The sequence below is a fragment of the Nyctibius grandis genome, chromosome 3, assembly GCF_013368605.1.
Source record: "Nyctibius grandis isolate bNycGra1 chromosome 3, bNycGra1.pri, whole genome shotgun sequence".
Classification (NCBI taxonomy): domain Eukaryota; kingdom Metazoa; phylum Chordata; class Aves; order Nyctibiiformes; family Nyctibiidae; genus Nyctibius; species Nyctibius grandis.
This window is the reverse complement of record NC_090660.1, coordinates 81432585-81451764: the sequence shown is the minus strand read 5'-3', so window position 1 is coordinate 81451764 and position 19180 is coordinate 81432585.

The window sequence follows — 19180 nt, the reverse complement described above, 5'->3', positions numbered from 1 at the left end:
ATATATCAACAGTATGAGTGGTCCAAATGCTTCTTGACTTCTTCTCATGCTCTACTACAATTTGGAGACATGATTTCCCTTCCCCAAAGAAGTGTTTACTCTTCTTAATGTTAAACTTTTTGATGCATCCACTGATTCTGTTCTTTAGAAAAGCTACTATAAATTAATTTTGGTGATCTCTTGCGTAATCTCCTCCACAGGCCCAGCAGTGCTGTCAGCATGAATTCCCTTTCTGTGATTTTCCTTTGGGTCTCTTGCACGAGCAATGAAATTGTTGTTAAAGCTGACAGTTATGCATTGACCTGGACACCTGGATATCTCACTGTACTATGAATAGTCGTTTCTCAGAACAATTTTTCCAGGTTTACTGCAGGAATCTTTGCAAAGACTGCAGCCACTTCACCTTCTTAGGACTTCTCTATGACACTAATAGACACACAGCTTCCCCCATCCCCATTATCAGAGTGATACTGGCATACATGCTACTGCATTCAGTCTGGGTCTGATTTATATCATTTCCTTCTTCAGCTTAGTCTGTGGGTGGGTGTGCTAGCAGCGATGTGCTGGAGGTGATTTCCATTGTGGGCAGTGGCAGCTGAGGGCTTTGAGCACACCTCATACAAGTGACAGTATCTTAAGGACCCAGGCCCAGGCAGGGGTCACAGCATTCTTCTGCTTCCATCTCTGCAAGAAGATTTTTAGGACAGCAGCTTAGTTACTCCTGGCTCACTGGATTCTATCCCAATTCTATGGAAAGCAAGAATTGCTTTTTAGTTGCTCTGCTTTTATAAGCAAGAGGGAAGTAGGGCCCTGGAAAGTCCCATCCTATGACAAAGAGCACCAGGAGCTGAGGGTCGCGGTATTATGCTTGCTAGACTTACCTCCATTGTCATTAATAGACCAAATGTTGTACCCTCTTCATCTCCAAAACTGTAGATTTTTTAGACCCAGAAGGTGATTAATTATTTTTCAGTCTTTTAAAAATAACCTTCTTCACAACTCTACTAGAAAGGAAGACTGGTATTTATAATGGTAGTTCCTGCACAACTACATTACCATTCAGAAGTGAATCTTCTGATTGTACTCAGCCAGCTGATTTGGTTGTCATCCTGGGGTGGTCTTGGAGGGCACGAGATAAACTCCTTTCAGATGAAACTAAAACAGAAGACACCTAATGTGCTCCAACCACAAACGGCCATTCAAACCATAGGACCAGACTAATCTGGTCCAGAAACATTCCCTGAAAGATGCAAACTTCTGGTGCCATTACATAATCATGTCGCAAACCCTGTGAAAATACAGCTTCCTCATATGGTACAGACACTGGGTCTCCAGCACCAACTGCTTTGTTATACAAATCATTCTTACGGACAGACATGACAGTCTATAGCACATGGAGAAGTCAGCAGCAAATCACTAAAATCTGCTGAGCTCAAATGACTGAGAAGAGAAAGGGAAACAGATTAGAAAGAACCTTTAGCTTCAGAGTGCTGAGAAAAACCACAAGCACCATGTTCCCAAGTGCAAGATCATCAGCCGTCACCCCCATCTGCCACCATCCCTGATGAAACCGCCTGTGCAGACTGCTTCTGTTGCTTCACTGGAGGTGGTGGTTTGTGGTTACACCCACCTACGTCTCAGCTATGAGAATCACACCAAAAGCATTAAAAGGAAGGAAGACAGAAGCACCACCGCTGCTTCTAGACTAGGGATTCTAGTAACAGAGACCAGAAGACAATGCTGCAATTAAATGTGACTGAACATTTCTCAGAATGAGGTATCCTACAAGAACTAGCCCAGAAAACTCAACACTATATGTATTTAGCTGACAATCAGTTACATTCACATGATGAAATTATTGGTATAGTCCTCTTCAGTAATCTGTTTTTGGATTACTATCACTTTGAATTCTTTTGTACCTAAATTCATAAGAGCAATTCAGAACATTAAGCCGTTCTTATACAGTTAGGATACTGATTTGCATATAACCATAGCCAACCAGTTCCCCTGCTATTTGTTCTCAATTTTAAATGTTTGTAAAATTGCAGCCTGCTTAACTGTATTTTGAAGTAGCTGCAGCTGTGTAATTCAACTACACAACATGTTAGCAAAGGGCACCTTTAAAATAGTTGAGTAATTTTTTAAAATGTGCATATCTTCTTTTAAGCTTTTCCTGTTCTTCTCAGAAATCCCATGTGCTAGAGCCTCACGTGAGAATGCTCAATGGCTTAAGTAAAACCACCTTGATTTGCACCAGCTGTGAAGATAAAACTGTCGGCACCAATCCTGAACTGGTCCCAGCCAACTGCTTATTTCACATGCAACCGTCTGCTGCCAGAACACGATCACGTGGCAGTTGGTGGGGCAATACAGCTTCCTCACACCAAATGCAAGTCTGCAGCGGTTGCTCAGAATATTTTCAATGTAGATGAGGTTTTGCAAAGGTGAGTTACCAGTGGTGGTGTGTAGGGGCTTAGGTTTGCAGACAGTGATCTGAAGAAATTGTTAAAAAATAGGAAGCTCTGGTGAGAAGGCAGCTGTTACAGTAAAAAAGACTTTTTAAAAACACACAGACAAGGTAAAGATCAGCTAGATCCACTTCCTGGCAACAAAGGCAAACTGTAGGTGTTGGTGGTCACCGGAGCATCTGCTAACTGGGAAGAAACAGGGAGAAAATCTCCTATGTGAGACAGGCTTTCTTACTGAATTGCTGCTCTATGCAGATACACATTGTTTCCTGCTTGATACCTCTAATACAAATGGATGAAAGAGCAACAGCAATAACATTTACACATATTTATCCACATGTTCAGAGCTCCATAAGAAGACTCCTATATTCTAACCTAAAGCCAGTAATGCTACGTAACTGGTTGGATGCTTCTCCCAGGCGCTGCATCCACCAGCTGATGGTGTGACTGCACATGTAAGATCCCTCCCATAACACACAAAACCCCTTTGTCTGATGCTATTCATTCTGGAACCATTCCCGGTCAACCAGACAGGTGTCAATCAAGCTAATGCGTCTCAACACAAAGCCAATCTGTCTATGGTTGCAGGGTTTGAGCCAATTTAATTTAATTTATTAGAGTTGAAAGGACCCTTTGCGTCTGTGACAACGGGTGAGACAGTTTGTAATGATTCTCATTTAATTGATGAATGTAGACTTGGCACTTGACAATTAACCAGACGCATTAAGACACTAGGGGTGAAGTCTCGAGAGGATTTCACAAGCATCTACACGCTTCTAAGGTTTACTTTCCTACAGCAGGTTCATCTGCAGCCTTTCCAGTTGGGCAAAGCTGGAGTCGTTCAGCTGTGTATCACAGAAGCCAACATCCTCCGCTCAGAGAAATAATGTTGCTGTGCAGAAGGACCCGAGTCTCATCTCTGCTTCCAGTGTGAGACTCTCTGTGCCTAAAATATACAGCATAATGGCAATTCTGTAGTGCTCCGTAGACCTACGGTACATAGACCTTTTGCAGTTTATGTACCCACACACAAGTGAGGAACATTTCAGTATGCATTAGCCACAAAAAGCCTACAATAAATTAACCGTCCAACATAGGGCTGTTCCAAAGGAGAAATGTTACTCTCCGGAAACACTTTTCTTTCCCACATATTTTCCTAGCACTGAAACTTAACTTGTTTCTATAGTTTGTCCTTTATGGTTGCCTGATTTACCAACCCGCTTTGATTAGTTTTCAGTGTTAATTAACACACATTTTCAGCCCTTCTAATCACATACTGCTCAAGGGTGGTTATTCCAGAGTCACAGATTTTAAGTCTGGCGTGCATCATTGCAAGCTTCAGCGTGACTCCCTAGGATTTTACACTTTACCCCGGATATACAGTGCTGAACACCTCTCTGCTGACTGAACGAGAGCACTTTTTTAAGAAGGAAATCTAATCCTGATTTAAAGATTTAACACAAGAGAGAAGCTAACCACATCCTGTCATAAGCTGTTGCACTGGTCAAGATCTACATTTTATTTTTAGCTCGAACTTACCCAGCTCCAGCTTCCATTCACTGAATCTTTGTTAAGACTTTGTTTTCTGAACTGTGTTATTTATAGCCTGTGACAGATCACTTCAGAAACTCCTCATTTACAAGCTAATTAGATTTTTTTAATAGATATTTTTATCTCTCTCACAAAAAGAAAAGCCCTGGAGAACAGTTTCGGTCCTCTTGTTCATGCCTCTACCTCTCAGCAGTGTTTCCTGATCTGCACAGAAGCTGCTCCTCACCAGCACAGTCCCCTCCTCATTGGGATAAAACCTTCCAAGGCCATCAGACCATTGCTGCCCTCACCACTGCCCGCTCTGCTGATCACCCCAACAGCACCAGTACCAGCACTGGTTGCTGCTGCTGCTACTTTTCTGTAGCCTCTCTGACATGTAGCCTTCAAAGCCTGGTTGTTATTCAAGTAATGGGCCTGTCACTGCTGGGTTTTTTCCTGCCCATCTCCTGCTTTTTCAAGCCCCTTGTCAATCCTCTGAAGCCACATCTCCCACCAGGAGCTTGTGTTCACCCATCACCTAGGAGGCCACCTAAATTCTTTGCACAATCCCCGATCTCTCCCCATAAGTCCCCATCTTAGGCAACCTATAGTTATTTGGATGTTTCTATTTTTATTTTTAGTTATTGACACATAATTTGTGTGGTTTTTTTTTCTCACACTAGTCCAAGGGTTTATAACTCAATGGGAAATATTCTGAGAGTGCGTCCATGCAATGTGTGTAAGCTTAGTGAGTGTCTTTGTTCGTGCTCTGTCCCCTGGTGTCTGCTCTGTCCAAAAGGGCTTTAATACTGTTTTAAAAGGAGTTTACGTGTTACATTATGTAATGTAATGTTTACATTCGTTCTGACGTACTTCAGATTTGCTCTCCCTCCTTCCCTCCTTTTTCCCTACTCATCTCTCTGCCTGCAGCCTACGCTTTCTGCCTGCCAGCTATAAAGAGATTTCAAAATTTTAAAAATAGCTATTTAAAAGCAACAAACCAAGGCTGAAATGAAATACAGCAGGGAAGAACAGCTCTAGGGAAACTCAGTAAGTTAGAATACACCAGGGCTTTCCTGCAGGGTTTTAATAGTGACTTTGTGTAGCTGCATAGACCTAAATCTATACATTGCATTAGCTGAACCATCACTATGAGAGGTCTGTCCTTCATCTGAGTATAGTTAATTGTAGATTTACTTTGGGAAGAGGAATACCAGATATAAATTAATTTAAACTACATTTCATTACATATTCTTCTGTTTCCATGAAATTTTATTCTCCCATCCCAAGAGTTTACAGGCTAAATCTGGATTTAGACGCCTCTGTTCGAACAAACTCAACAGACTTTGCCCCGTGGTATTTAATGAAAAAGAAAATGTCATGAGGCCTTTCCCTTTAGAAATAATCAGTTGAGAAAAGATTAGTGCAGATGATACATTTATGTTCAGACTGTCCCCTGCAGTGAGGTTAGGGGGTATATTCATCATATACATCAGGATTAACTCAGTTTCTGCTGTAGCACTGCAGTTCTCTTCAAAATGTATAGCCACTGACCTACTTTTCAGGTGGCTTGGTGAAAGTCACTCCAAATCCTTCTGGCATTTCAGCACCATAAAATTGTAATGTTTAACTGGGATACAGCATCTTCCTGAAACGGCAAATAATACAAAGGTGAGTCACAAAATGGAATTTGGAACCTTCATGTTGGGAAGACAATGAGAGTTTTCATAACGAGCACACCCAAGGAGCGAGCTGACATGGAAGGACCCTACTAAAATGCCCTATGGGAATTGGTCTCAAAGGGCAGTCTCTGCATCCCCAGAGATGTTGTAATCTTTGATGACCTTCTTCTGCTCTTCTCCTTTTTGTAAGAAAGTTACTGGAAGACTCTGGGGTTTTTTCCCCCTTTTTCTTTCTTCACGCAGAATAGCAGCTTTACTAAAACCAGGTTTCCGTGTGTGTAGAATTACGCCAGCTATGTGATGTGCAGCAGAGTCTATCTCAGCTGAATTTACTAACTCTTGAGATGAAAATAACACCAGCTTTCTCCATAGCCCTTGCTCCCTCCTAAGGCAGTTTCTCAGGAAGGCAGTGCTGGAATATCTACCAGCCTGAGAGGGAGGTGGTGAAAGCCCAGGACAGATGCGTTCAGCACCTTCCACTGCTATTCACATTCGTGCCCCTCGAGCTGTGCACACAGTAGATGAAAACTGTCAAATGAGGTGGTAAAGAGCACCAGGTCTGGAGACATGGCATCAGGTCTATACACATGGACTTTCTACCCTAAAACAAAGACAAAGGAATACCCGACTGATGCCAGCAGACAAAGACTTGTGAGCTTATATGTAGCAAATCCTTAATCGGTCTCTTAAACACAAGAAAGACTTCTCATAAATTAAACGAAATCAGATTATTATCTTAAGCTCTTTAAGGATTTGCTTCTGATTTTATCATATCAGCCTCAGTAAAAAGTGGAGCAACATGTTCTGTAGCTGCGTTAGGAACTCCTGAAGTATGTTGTTTTATAGCAGAAGCTCAGACAGACATTGTAACTGCTGTATCACTGCCACTATAATGGTAAAATGATCTCCTGCATCGCTTGAGTCCTTTTGAGGATTTGGTGAGGTTATTAGAAAGCAGGTTTCTGCTTCCCTGTGCTGGCTGTACAAGAGCTACCCCAGAAAAGAGGGCATGAACATAACACACAGGCAGTCCAAAAGCCACATTAATTTGTCTTGCCCAGTAATTACATTAATAGCTCTGTGGTATGGTTACACAGTATAGCCAGTGGGGACGGGAAGAAAAAGGATCTGGTAAAAGAAAAAAGGACACAAGTCAGCACATTAGCTGTTACATTGTAGTTTGAAGTACATATAGGGAGTTGCATATTGTTTCTTCATCAGCTCTTTCAGATCTGGTCCCCAGTTCAAGGAACTGAGAACAACATTTAAAGTAATCTGCATTTTTATAAATAATGCTGGGTGATAATTGATACAAACACTATGATAAGTCAAGAAGTGGTGGCACCAGCACATCACTGAATGAGGGAGCTGGTGTTTCGGCACTGTTCTGGCTTGCTGCAGCCAGAAGGAAAGCCTCTGCCTGTGTATCTCTGTTGCTGTGGTTAGGACCATCAACTACGTGAAGGAGGGAAGGATTTCTGCCCCTGTGGCACCCCCACCCCCATCCTTCCCAGGCCCTGTCCAGGCTAACGCTGCATGGGAATTCATCTGCCGGCATAAGAGAGGTGTCAGGCAGACAAGATGGAGGGGGACAACCATGGCAGATGTCAACCAGATCACCTGGTTTTATGAGCAGGAAGATTTTTCCCTCTACTACCCTACCATATAAGTTAGAGATGGGGAGATCAGCTTTTGCTGGAATCAAAACACCCACCTGACACCCCACAGAAGTACCCCGAAGGATAACTCACTGTGGAGCATGCAAGGTCACGAAGGCAGGAGTGGGCTATGCAGCCTACAACTTGTAAGACCTGGAAGAAAACAGTGTCTGAAGACATAAAAAAGGGGTTTGCATCCCAGGATTGTTCCAGTCAACATGGGACAAATGACCCCCCTCTAACAGGTCCCTTGGAAGTGAGCTAATGCTTCCAACCAAGGTATTAATTTGGCTTATTTTCCCTTATACTTGCCTTGTTATAAAAAAAAAGAAGAAAAGAAAGCAGCAGACATTTTGGAAAGTGAATGTTGCATAGTGATATAGGGTAGTATCTGCCAGTAGTTTAAAGAGACCAGAAAATTGAGGATTAAATGTCTTTCCCAACATTAACACTGTACTAAATCAAAAGCTTTACTCTCCCTGAATTTGAAATAGATTTAGCTATATAACTGAGCAGATGATAGCCTTTGAAACAGAAAGGCCTTTTTATCAAAAAGGAAATAGTTCTTGAGTTTGCCTGAGGCATGTTTCCTTCCACAGGATTTGAAAAGGTGGAAAAAGAAAGTGGAAAAATCTTTCATCTACCTTATTTTAAAACTCATATATTACATTTTTGCATTTCATATAATGACTTGTTTAAATTTTATTCTGTCTGTAATTTTTCTCTATGTAATGGATTTTGTTTGCTTCTCATTTTAAATACATCCCTGTCTTGGGGCACCTGAAGTATACATTTAGCTCAAAATTAATTTCTGCAGTTTTAATTAATTATGATGTCTGTATTAAAACTGAACTTCAAGGTTATTTTTAAAATCCTTTTTTCTTATTTGTAAGATATGAACAGAGAAGGGAGATCTACATAGCCATAAAAATCATTCTTGAGGTTCAAAATATATTTATTCATTTTTTTCAGGTCTTCCAGGCTTCTCTTGTGGTTGCCTGACAACTCAAAGCCATCCAGAGAAGTCTGAAAGAAAAACTATTACAGAAGTAAAAGGTAAAAACTCTATGGGAGCTGGGCTCCTTGGTGTCACAGCTGTGCACCAGGACTGGTTCAGGTCACCTCCTCTGGGCTGCTGCTGCTGCTTTCAGAGGAGCTGATGCCCCTGTGGTCATTCCCCCCACCTGTAGCCCTTGTGATGGCACTTCTTGTAAGGCAGACAGCCACAAGCCTGGCCCCACGCAAGGCACTTCACATGCCGTGTAACTCTGAACCTTTAATTTGACCTCCAGCTTCCTGGCAGGGGAGGTGGGAAAGGTCAACTGTTTTAGGCTGTAATCCTTCAAACTTCTTCCTAAATGCAGTCAGCTGTGAAAAGAAGTCATACATTGGTGAAGCATTTGTCATTCAAACTGAGTATCCGCCTGGACCCCTTTCACCTCCCGGGACCTGAGCCCTCCCTCGCCCAGACAGTGAAGCAGGGAGACAGACCCTGTACTTTCCCATTTCGGGTGAGAATGGGCTGCAGTGCCTCATCCACTAATTTCTAATCTCAGAGCAGGATCATTTTCACCTTGAGAAATGTAACTCACCTCCTGCACCACCACAGCTGTCGCTCTGGACTATGTCTTCAGCCCTTCTCCTTCCTGCTTTCCCTATTTTCTGGTGTCTTTGTGAGTAATAATTAATCATTCTTAGCCTAAAGGCAAAGAAATGTTTCTAGGCTACACAAGAATCAACCTTTTACCTCAGCGTGTGACAGAGTGGCAATAGTACTGATTTTCCTTTCAATAATTTCTCTTTCCTTTTTTTTGGCAAAATGCTACTTTTGAACATTAACGGCCACAATATGTTCAGGTTCATTACACTTGGCAGGTGGGCTATTAATTGAAATGAGCATTAGTGAATTCAGAAAATCTTTTTTACTCAGTTCCTCAGGCAGGTTTTGATTTGCTTCCAAATGCTTGCTCTGTGGTCGGGCCAGACATTCGTAATGGGCTCCTCTGTGGTAATGGCTTGGATTTCTTGACATTTTTTTTTTCAGCCTGTTTTTAAGAATCACTTCAGCTTCTCTAGACATGATGCAGCAGCATCTCTGTTCATATTTAGCAATGGGAAATTGGTCTTTTATTCACCAAAGGCAGCAATGTGTCCTGCACTTTGCTTCAGCGAACTGAAATTGCGTGGTTATCACATTTTTAATACAAAGAGCGGGAGCTCAGACAAAGTAATTTGTAGATTCAAGCATGATGCTTGTGACTGTCATTAGAAGCCAGTCTGCCATCCTAGTAATTACATTCGATGCATTTGGGTCAAACTCACTTACTATATTGTTTCTCCTAGAAAATGAACACTATGATCCTACATGTTCTTGAATGGCAGTTTAAAAATATTGACAGAGGATTATATCACAGCTGTCTTAAAGGTTTTATTTAAGGTAGTTATGCAAAAAAAAACAAAGAAAAAGAAAGCAGTTTGTAACTGTGAATGTACAACGTCATTATTTTTAATACTAGCAACCAATTTTCTGCCTGAATAATTCATACACAGATTTTTAATACTTGTGAAGAAAACTGATTTTGGTGTGATTTTCTGAACCAAATTATTTTCTCAATCAGATACGGCCATTAGTTTTAATTTATTATTTTCATTCTCTTTCCCAACCATCATCTACAATCAATGCTGCAGATGAATCATTAGTACCACTTCTCCAGTTTCCTATCAGCATGCTGGAAGTCTAACAGATGAAAGTCAGTCTAAGGGTGCAAGTGTTTTGCTTTGTGCCGTTCAGGCCATTCCCAAAGCTAAACCCAAGTGAAGCAGTAAAAATAACCATCTTTTCCAGTAACGAATCAAGTTATAAAGAACAACCAAGTGCTCCTGAACAGCAATACTGAAGCACTGTCAGCTAAAATCCTGCCACGGACACCTGCTCACTCTCTCTAAAAATAAATTGCTGGATTTTGTAACCAGAATTGATGAGCCTAAAAAATCTGTCTCAGGACAATAGGATTCTTGGGTGGAAAGCTGTGTGTGGAAAAGTGCTGAGCAGATGCACCACAGACCTCGCTCTGCTCTCTTGTAGCTGTGCTGCTGAAGAGTAATCGCAGCCCAGGCAAGGCCCTCCAAGGTTGGCCAAGTGAGTGAGAAGCCACAGCCAGGCTCCCGAGGACCACCCCGTGGTGGGGAAGACCGGTCATTTGCTAAAGCTGATCATGGATCCAGGCACTGCTCAGCAGATACAGCAGCTTCTTTGGTCTTCTCCCCTTCCTCCTTGATGAGAAGCATGGAAGTGAGCTTCCCCGATGGTGGCATCACAAGGAATGACTTTGCCTGTTTAATAAATTTCTCTCCTTTGGAGAAAACCTAGGCCCAACGCTTTTGTCAGAAGACAGCTCACTTGCCCGCAAGGCCTCGCTATTAACCAGGAGGCAGAACTAACAATGACTGTCTCCAATAAATTGTCCACACTAGGAGCCATTTCTTTGACAGAACTATTTTACGCTCCTCAACCATAATGTGATTTGTCATTGATTTCAGAGATGCGGCATGTAGCCATCCAGGCTTTCACAGGATTTGTTTGGCCTGCAAGAAAGTTCTATTAGATTATTTAATCTGTCCCCTTGCCGGTGACAGCTTCTTACTGATGTGCCCCCCAAATGGAAGCAATGCTTTCCTACCAGCCCCCACACCTCCTTTAAAGTCCCCTTCCTATCCCTAGTGGCTCAGTTTAAAGAGGTGATGGTACCCTCAGGTCCTTTTGCTCCTTAAAGAAAAGAAGTAGGACTGCTCCGACCTTTTGAAAACCAGGCCAACAATGTATGTATAGAGGGGTAATTGTAAATCTTTGTGGGCAGCTTAGGGCAATTTCATAATACGCTCTGTTGAGCGAGGACAAAGTCCACACTAGACGGAGTGGGTGGATGAGAGGCTAGGACTGAGGCAGGGCTGGCATGAAGAAAGAAGCACACGTCAGCCTATTCAGCATTCTTTTTTTCAGTGTGCAAGGAGAGGTGGAGCTGAGCAAGGATGACCCTCTCCGCTGTTGCAGGGCAGACAGCGCTTTAAATCACACAAAGTGGCATGGGTGAGGGACACTGGAAGGGCTTGTTCAAACCCACAGTACTTCTCTGTGTTAGTCACCCACGGGAAATTTACACTTGTGTAGTTTATAGTTGCATTCTCTTTATAATAGGTTTGCTTATACTATACACAAATTATAATTAGGGGATATACCTCAACATATCTTCAAAAGATACTTCAGTTTCCCCAAACCGCAGAACCCTGCAGGCTGAGAACTCAGATTTTTCGCCAATTACTTACTAAAACTTCTTTAATGAGTATTTCTACATGACTAAGAGATGTGGAACTAGGACCACACTATGTATTATATAAAATAGGAATGAATTTAGGGATTGCATTCGGGGGTTAACATGCGTGAATTGCCTCCAAAGCTGCACCTATGGGCATCTAAGCATATCCAATGGCTTGCTCTTGCCATAAGGGAGAAGTCTCATTCCTTCTCCTCCTTTTCTTTCTCCTCTAACCCAGGCCTCTTCCCAGCCAAAGACCCTGCCTCCTCACTTGTGGTGGCTCTGGAGCTTATTTGACTTGCTTGTGAGATGATTCAACTCACTGACCCAGCAGAAAACTAGGCAGATCTTTCTTTCTGGGTCACATTTCTGCTTGGTTAGTGAACAGCACTGGTGAGTGAAGGGCTTCACCCATTCACAGGTAGCAGAGCTAATAAAAGAGAAATGGTGGGGTCGCGTGGCTGGGAACAAGGCCTCCTCGTTTTGGTGGGGGTGAACTGTTGGCTCAGTGCATACCACCCTACGAAACTGGAACCTAAGGTGACTAAATTTGTGCATGTAATTCCATTTTAGACATCTGAAAATGCAGCTTAGTAAAACCACCTGCTTTGCACAAGCGCAGCTGAGGCCCACACTGCGCACCTGGAGCATAAGGCCTCTGGCAGCTCCTACAAGGCGGGGGCCCCTCTGCCTGTCCTGCTGCTCCCTCCCACGTTGGCCGGCCAGGCGGCCAGGGCGTGTGTGTGCCTTCACCGGGAGCTGGGCTGGGAACTGACCCAGCCGAAAAATAACTCATGCATCCAGCTCAATTACAAAGAGTTGTGCCGGTACGATGCGGGGCAGCGCAGAGGCTGAACAAGGGATTATTCCAGTCAGGGTCAGAGCGAAGCTTGTACGTGTCCAGCTGCACCTTGCTGCTGCTCTCCCAAAATGTTACATGTCACGGGCCGCGACCTCCAGCAGCTCCTACGCCTTTCGCTTCAGCTGTTACTGTGTTAGCCTACTGCCCAGCACTGCTAGCTGCTACCAACAACAGCCTTTTGGATGAAAGGTTAAATCACGTGCTTGATTTTTCCTGGGTCTTGAATGGGGAAAATAAAAGCAATGGAAGTGCTTGAGATGGAGGGTGGGTCGCTATTCTTATGTTATTTACATATGCTTATAACTGAAGTTGCGTAACGTAGTCCTTCCTCTCCTGGTCCCTTATGCTATTTTTTACATTCCTTTGTTGCATTTTGGCTCATGCTAAACTGTAAGGCCCCTGCGGCAGGGACCACATCATTTACGTATCAGCACAATGCCTCAGATAATGGAGCTCTAGCAGCGATGGGGGCCTTTGGGAACGCCTGTCAGAGAAATGACAGGAGGGAACAGTTTCACTCTTGTGGCGTGAAGAACTAATCATGAGTAAGGGTGCCTGATTTTTGCTAGCCCTTTTGAAGGACTTCATCTTTGCCTCTTGCCTACCCAGTTCCTTTCCCTCCATCTCTGCCAGCTATACATTGCCTTTACGCCCCCCACCTACCCCTCCATTTTGACTCCATGGCTGATCTTTCCCTTTTGTCCAGAGATCGCAGGCTGCCTCCTTTCCTTCATTCTCTGCACCTCTCCTTTCCTTCCTGATCTTGGCCTGTGAGCTGAATAGGTCTGCAAATAAAGGTTAGTTAATGAGCAAACCGCACTTTCCTTGATTGTTGATTTAAAAGAGAGACATATAATAATTTTCTTCCTAAATACAGAGGAAGATAAATTAAACCAAATGGCATTTAGAGCTGGAGGGCAAAGGGGAGAGAGGAGGTGGGAGAGAAGAAAGGAAGAGGCAAAGGAGAGCTGCCCCTCTCCTTTGGAGCTGTCTTCGGCTTTGTTTACATTTAAACAGGAGTATAGGTTAAGATAAGAATATAAATTATTATGGTAATACCCTTTTTATACCATATGTAGTGACTCTTGTTCAAAAGCAAGTATATGGTTTTGATATAGCTTATGTTTTTTGGAAGGTTTTTCAACTAATTAAATCCAAATAAACTAAGTATCTGGAGGACTGGGAATGTCTACAGTAGATTTAAAGAGATGGGAAGTTCCTGGGGGTTTCCGTGTACTGGTATGCTTTTGTGCATCCCTCGTGAAGACTCGAGGAAAACTGTTTTGCTGATGACACCAAACTGTGTCAAAAGATACAGCTGAAGGGCAGTAGCTGCTAGAACATTGGTTCCCAGTCTTTTTGAACCTACACACTACTGTTAGCCTCCAAAATTTCCTACAAATCACAATGTGATTTCACAATTTAAACTGAAAACACTATGAAGGCACCAAATTACTATCATGGTCTACCAGGGCTTTATGGGACATCTATGATCCTTGAGCAGAGCTGGGAAACCACTGGTCTAGAATGAGGAAGGACAGAGGTAGAACACAAGTGCTGATTAAAGACTCCACGTGTGCAAATCTTCACTGACTACAATGACAAGGAATCAACGCAATTGGAGGGAAAAGAGTTAAAGTCATTCAGATAGTTGGGTTCATTGCAGAGTCACCATGTGGGATGTGGATGCAGATGTTAGGGGTTTCACAAAGCCTGCTTGTTACTAATTCAATGATTTGATGAGAACTCTGGGAACTCTCTGCAAGAAGGACTGGCAAAGGGAATCAGAGAACAAAGTCTGAGAAAAACATCATTAGGTCAGCAGCAATGTGCCAGTATAGTGGCATGTTAGGAACAGAGAAGAAAAGCAACGCCAGATTGGTAAAATGACAATGATCAGCTGGATATTACAACAGCTGGCAGGCTACATGGTAGAATAATATGCATTTGGTTGCAGGGGCCATGTGGACAAACTGAGATGGGCTGGACTCTGCTAGACATGGACTATGTCACCCGGTGAGGACAGTAGTTGTTGGACAAAGAGCTTAAAGAAGGCTCAGAAGAAAAAGAAAAAAAGGCAAGCAAATCAACAGAGGAACCGAATACCTGGCAATACTGAAAGACAATGTGAAGAAAGGATCAGCTCTGAGGATTCATGGGATGTATGTGCATAGAGATAATAGATTAGGTGAAGATGAAAATGCTGATGGTACTGCTGTATTTGGATTATTAAAACAAACCCAAACAAAACCAACACTTTCCTGCATAGGTAAATCTTTGCTTGATAAGCATCAAATGCAGATTCAGGCTCAAACCTTGAGCCAGCCACATATGTGACATCTGTGCGACTGCAGAATGGAATATGGGGTTTGAACTTGTTCTCAGGAAGTAAGAAACTCACTGGGTGTTAGGTCAGTCCTTACATCTGGGTGGAAACTTATGGTAATTGTGCAATTTCCCTAAAAAATCCCCAGAGATCTAAGTTAGGCATTTTGCCTGTGAAGCCTTTCCTGCCTTTGCTCTTAACAGTGCTTTTCACTCAAAGTCCTTGCACTTCCCTACATCATGTAAAATACAGTTATTTCTTTCACTTTAAGGCCTTGGTACAACATTAAAAAGCCACCAAGAACTATGCGGAGGTCCCTTTTGTCGTAATACCTGTCTGTATTAGTCATGCTCACTTAGCAGGGGGAAAAAAAATAATAGGATGCCTGGATTCATCCTTTTTTTCTCCTTTTCCAGGCTGGCTACCGGAGCACCCCCCAGCCGAGCCGCCTGGAGACGGGGCGCCCATGTGCAGCAGCCGGGGGCGGCGGCTCCAGCAACCCGCTGTGGCCCCGGCCGCCGGCCCCAGCTCCCCGCCAGCTGCCGGGGGGCCGCCTGCGCTCCGCGCTGCTCGGGGGCGGCCGGGACCCCCTCGGGGCCGCCGGCGGCGCTGCAAGGTGGGCAGCCCGGTGCCGGCTGGCATGGCCGTATCCCCCGCCTCCGCGGAGCAAGGGCATGCGGCGGCAGCCGCGCTCCGCGCAGCCTCCGCAAAGGCGCGCTACGGCGCGCGGAGGTCGGCGGGCCTGCGCTGCCTGCCCAGGGCACTGCCGCACCGCGGGCCTCTGGGCGCGGGGACATGCGCACTGCTGCGCGCCCGCCCGCACCGCGCTCCGCGGCCGCGCTACAACCTTCTCCGCCACCTCCCCCCGACCCTCTTGCCGGGCGGAGGATGGGAAGGGAGAAGGGGAGGGAGGAGGAGGAGGAGGAGGAGGAGGAGGAGGAGGAGGAGGGAGGGGCAGGAGAGAGACAGACGCGCCGCAACTTGCTGCTGCTCCTCCCTCTCCTCGCCGCTGCCCGGCCCCTGCCGGCTACGCTCCGCAGGCAGAGCTCCGCGGGCAGCGCTCCGCGAGAGGCGGCATACCCGGGCGCGCCTCTGCGCGGGGCCGGCGCCTCCCGGTGAGTTGGGGGCGGTGCGCGAAGTTGCCATGTCCGTGTTGTGGGGTGTGTGTGCCGTCGCTGCGGGTGCGGGTCGCTGCGCGGCTGCGGGAGGCTGGTGGCGGGGCCGCTGCAGGGCTGCGGGGCTCGGCGCGCATCGCGGGGCTGCCCCTGTGCGGCCGGGGCGGCCGTGTGGTTATTTGGGGGGTAATTTAGGCAGGAGCGGTCACAGGTGCAGGGCACGGTCCGAGGCGGGCAGGGTCCGGCCCCCGGCCGGGGTCATTACGCATCTCCCCGGGCGCGGCGGCATCCCGCGGCGGCGGTGATCTCCGCGCCTCCCGGCTCTGGCTGCTGCGAGCCAGCCCCTTAACTGTATTTTCATTCAAATCCCATTACGTGGTGACAGACTCCAGTTTGTTTCACAGTGGCATCTGTTCTCGGTCTTGGAAACTCTTTAAGAGGAAGGGATCAGCAGGGGAGAGCAGGGGCTGCTTTTCAAAGCGTTGCAAAATTTGCGTTTCAAAGCGCAAATTAGCCCTAACACATCATTTGCCGTATGTGCTGCTTGGAGCATTTATTTCCCTTAGTGCTTCGAAGAGAGGAAAGAAAAAATTGGCAAACGGTCATACCAGAAAGTTGTGTAGCTTGAACGTTACATATGCTAATGGCCCAAATTATCTAAATAAACAAACAGAGTGACTTACAGATGTCTGAACTATAATGCTTTGAATGACAGAGCTCTTTAACCTTTCTTTCTAATCTGTGCCTCAGAGATTTGGCTTTAAGGAGAGTAATATATCATCTGTGGTGCTGGATACTTGAGTTGATTACATTTGTAAAAGGAATGGCTTTGAAAGAATACTGAGCCATTAAGCAACAAATACAAGAAAAGAGACAGAAAGAGCAAAGATAAAATTTTGGCAGAAAATATTTTCCCTCTTCCTGGCAGCCATGCTCGATTAACTTTTATGCAAAGTTCTTATTTTCTTAAATTGAACTTCAAAATGTAAGTGTGCTGTGTGAAACCGGAAGCAAATCCTCCTTAGTCCTCTTGAACTCTGTCTGCGTTGCAGTTAAATGATGATCGGAGCAGTGCCTGTTAAGAGAATTTGCAGAAGCAAGCACTGCTAAAGATACCCCATAGGTAAATGGAAGTATGTCGTTACTGCATTTGTTTCTCTCAGAGAATACTGAAGCAGAAATTTCATATTTCAGGGTGTCTTATTTTACATCTTTAAAAATTTTGCCCTGATAGGTATATTTATTTGTGAGGTGTGCAGCTTTGTTATAGCAAAAGTGCCTTCCCTTACCAGAAAAGTGATTAATTCAGGTGTTAGCTTATTTAACAAGGGCCAAATTCTGCAGCCTGTGGAGCATCTCCTGTAAGGGGTGTGTGTCTTTGCCCTTGTTGAAAAAAAATTGTGAGCACAGTACGCACAACATCCTGCAGGCCTGAAGTGCAAGAGCAATTTTATCTTTAACCAGTATTTCAACAGCGGATTTTATTAACATAAAATCAATATTCAGGTCAGCAGTGGGGATCTGCAACTTTCGAATGAGAAGCTGATCTGAAGGCAACACATTGCTCATATGAATAAAGGTTGTGGGATATGACACTCAGCAAGCTCACCTATCTTTTATTCAGTTTCTTTTACGAAATGTCATTTAATGAGGAAAAGAAACAGGTAATCCATTGCATTTTAAGGCACCGTGCTCCTCATAAGCCTTGTTGCCAGACATTTGAATGTGAATGTGGCTTTAGATCATGTATTGCATACAAGTAACTGCTACTAGATAACTTAAGCTCTAAATTTATCCTACTATTAAAGTTATATTGATCAGAAAATGGCAACTGGATTTCAAGTCCTACATAAGAAATGCTCAATAATCTAGAGCTAATTTATATTTTTAGAAGCACTGTTCTAAGGAATCGAAAAGAAATGCAATTGAGTTTTCCTTACTGGCTGTGCAGTGGCATTTAGTTAAGGATCGCTCTTTCCTGGGGAGTGCGGACTTCATTGACACACACAGGAGAGTTAAATCTGCTTATCACCTCATTGATGCTGATGGTAAAGTGCTGTAGAGTTCAATGGCTGGAACAGGACATAGTCTCTTTTCCTTACAGTAAGGACAGGGATGGAGAACAGAGGGGCTTTTTCAAAGTAGTTCCAACACCATATCATTTGTAACTGCAAAATACAATGTAAAAATAAGATTAAAAGGCCAAGAAGGCTTGAAAACATTGTTTAACACTTAATTGAAACAATAAATCATTCAAATAACATTACCCAGGCTCCTATAGCGATGCCTCTGCTTCCAGGTGTTGAGGACGGAGCAGATTTCAGGCAGGGGGTGCAAGGGCAGCTCAGCCCCAGAGCGGTGGCGGTGGGCAGGCGTGTTGCCTGGGGGCCATGCTGTGGCCAGGAGGGAGCCCGGGTGGGGTGAAGGGGCACAGTGTGCTGAGACTCGCCTCCACCTGCAGGTTGCCAGACTGGGGCCAAGAGAGCTCCCTCCCAGGTTTGAGTGTCTGCTGAATGAATGGCATCTGCTGGCCCGGGCCCTGAGTGGAGCCGGCAGAGAGGTCGTGCTGGATGAGGCCCTGGTTGTACAGCCTGTAGCTTGCAGGCACCTGCCCTGGCTGCTCATTGCCCATCCCGGCATCCCAGGGATGCTGTCAGTTGCAGGGCTTGTGTATAACAATGCCAAAAAACTTCTGGTGAGGGAAGAAGTTCAGGATGGCTTCTTCCCTGGGAGAACGGTATGTTTCTAAATATTTGCATCATCAGATACTGCTTATGTCGATTAAAACACAGAAAGGGCAAGCAGCACACACTCATTTGGGTAATACTGCTAGTAATAAACTCTAGACTTTGAAATCACTGTGCAGTCGTGCGGGCTCTTGGAGGCCTTGTAAAATCCTGCTGCGCAGGTGGGGAAGCTGAAGCCTGAAGATTTGGCTGCAAATTTACTGAAGGGAATTGAGTTCTTGGTTGCTGTTCCACCATCTCCATCTTGGTATCCCCCATTCTCTGAATTGCTGTGCTGTGCCGCAGCTTCTCCGTAGGTCTCTCACAGGTGCGTGTGCTGTGTCCAGCTCACCTTCCCCCAGCCCCTCACCTTCCCCCTGGCCCATCACCTCCCCAAACCCTGTGTGCCATGCAGGCAGCACTGCCCTGCTCGTGAACCAGGGTAAATACCAACCCGCAGGTGCTCGGTGACTCACTCGAGGCCCCAGGCTGCAAGCCCC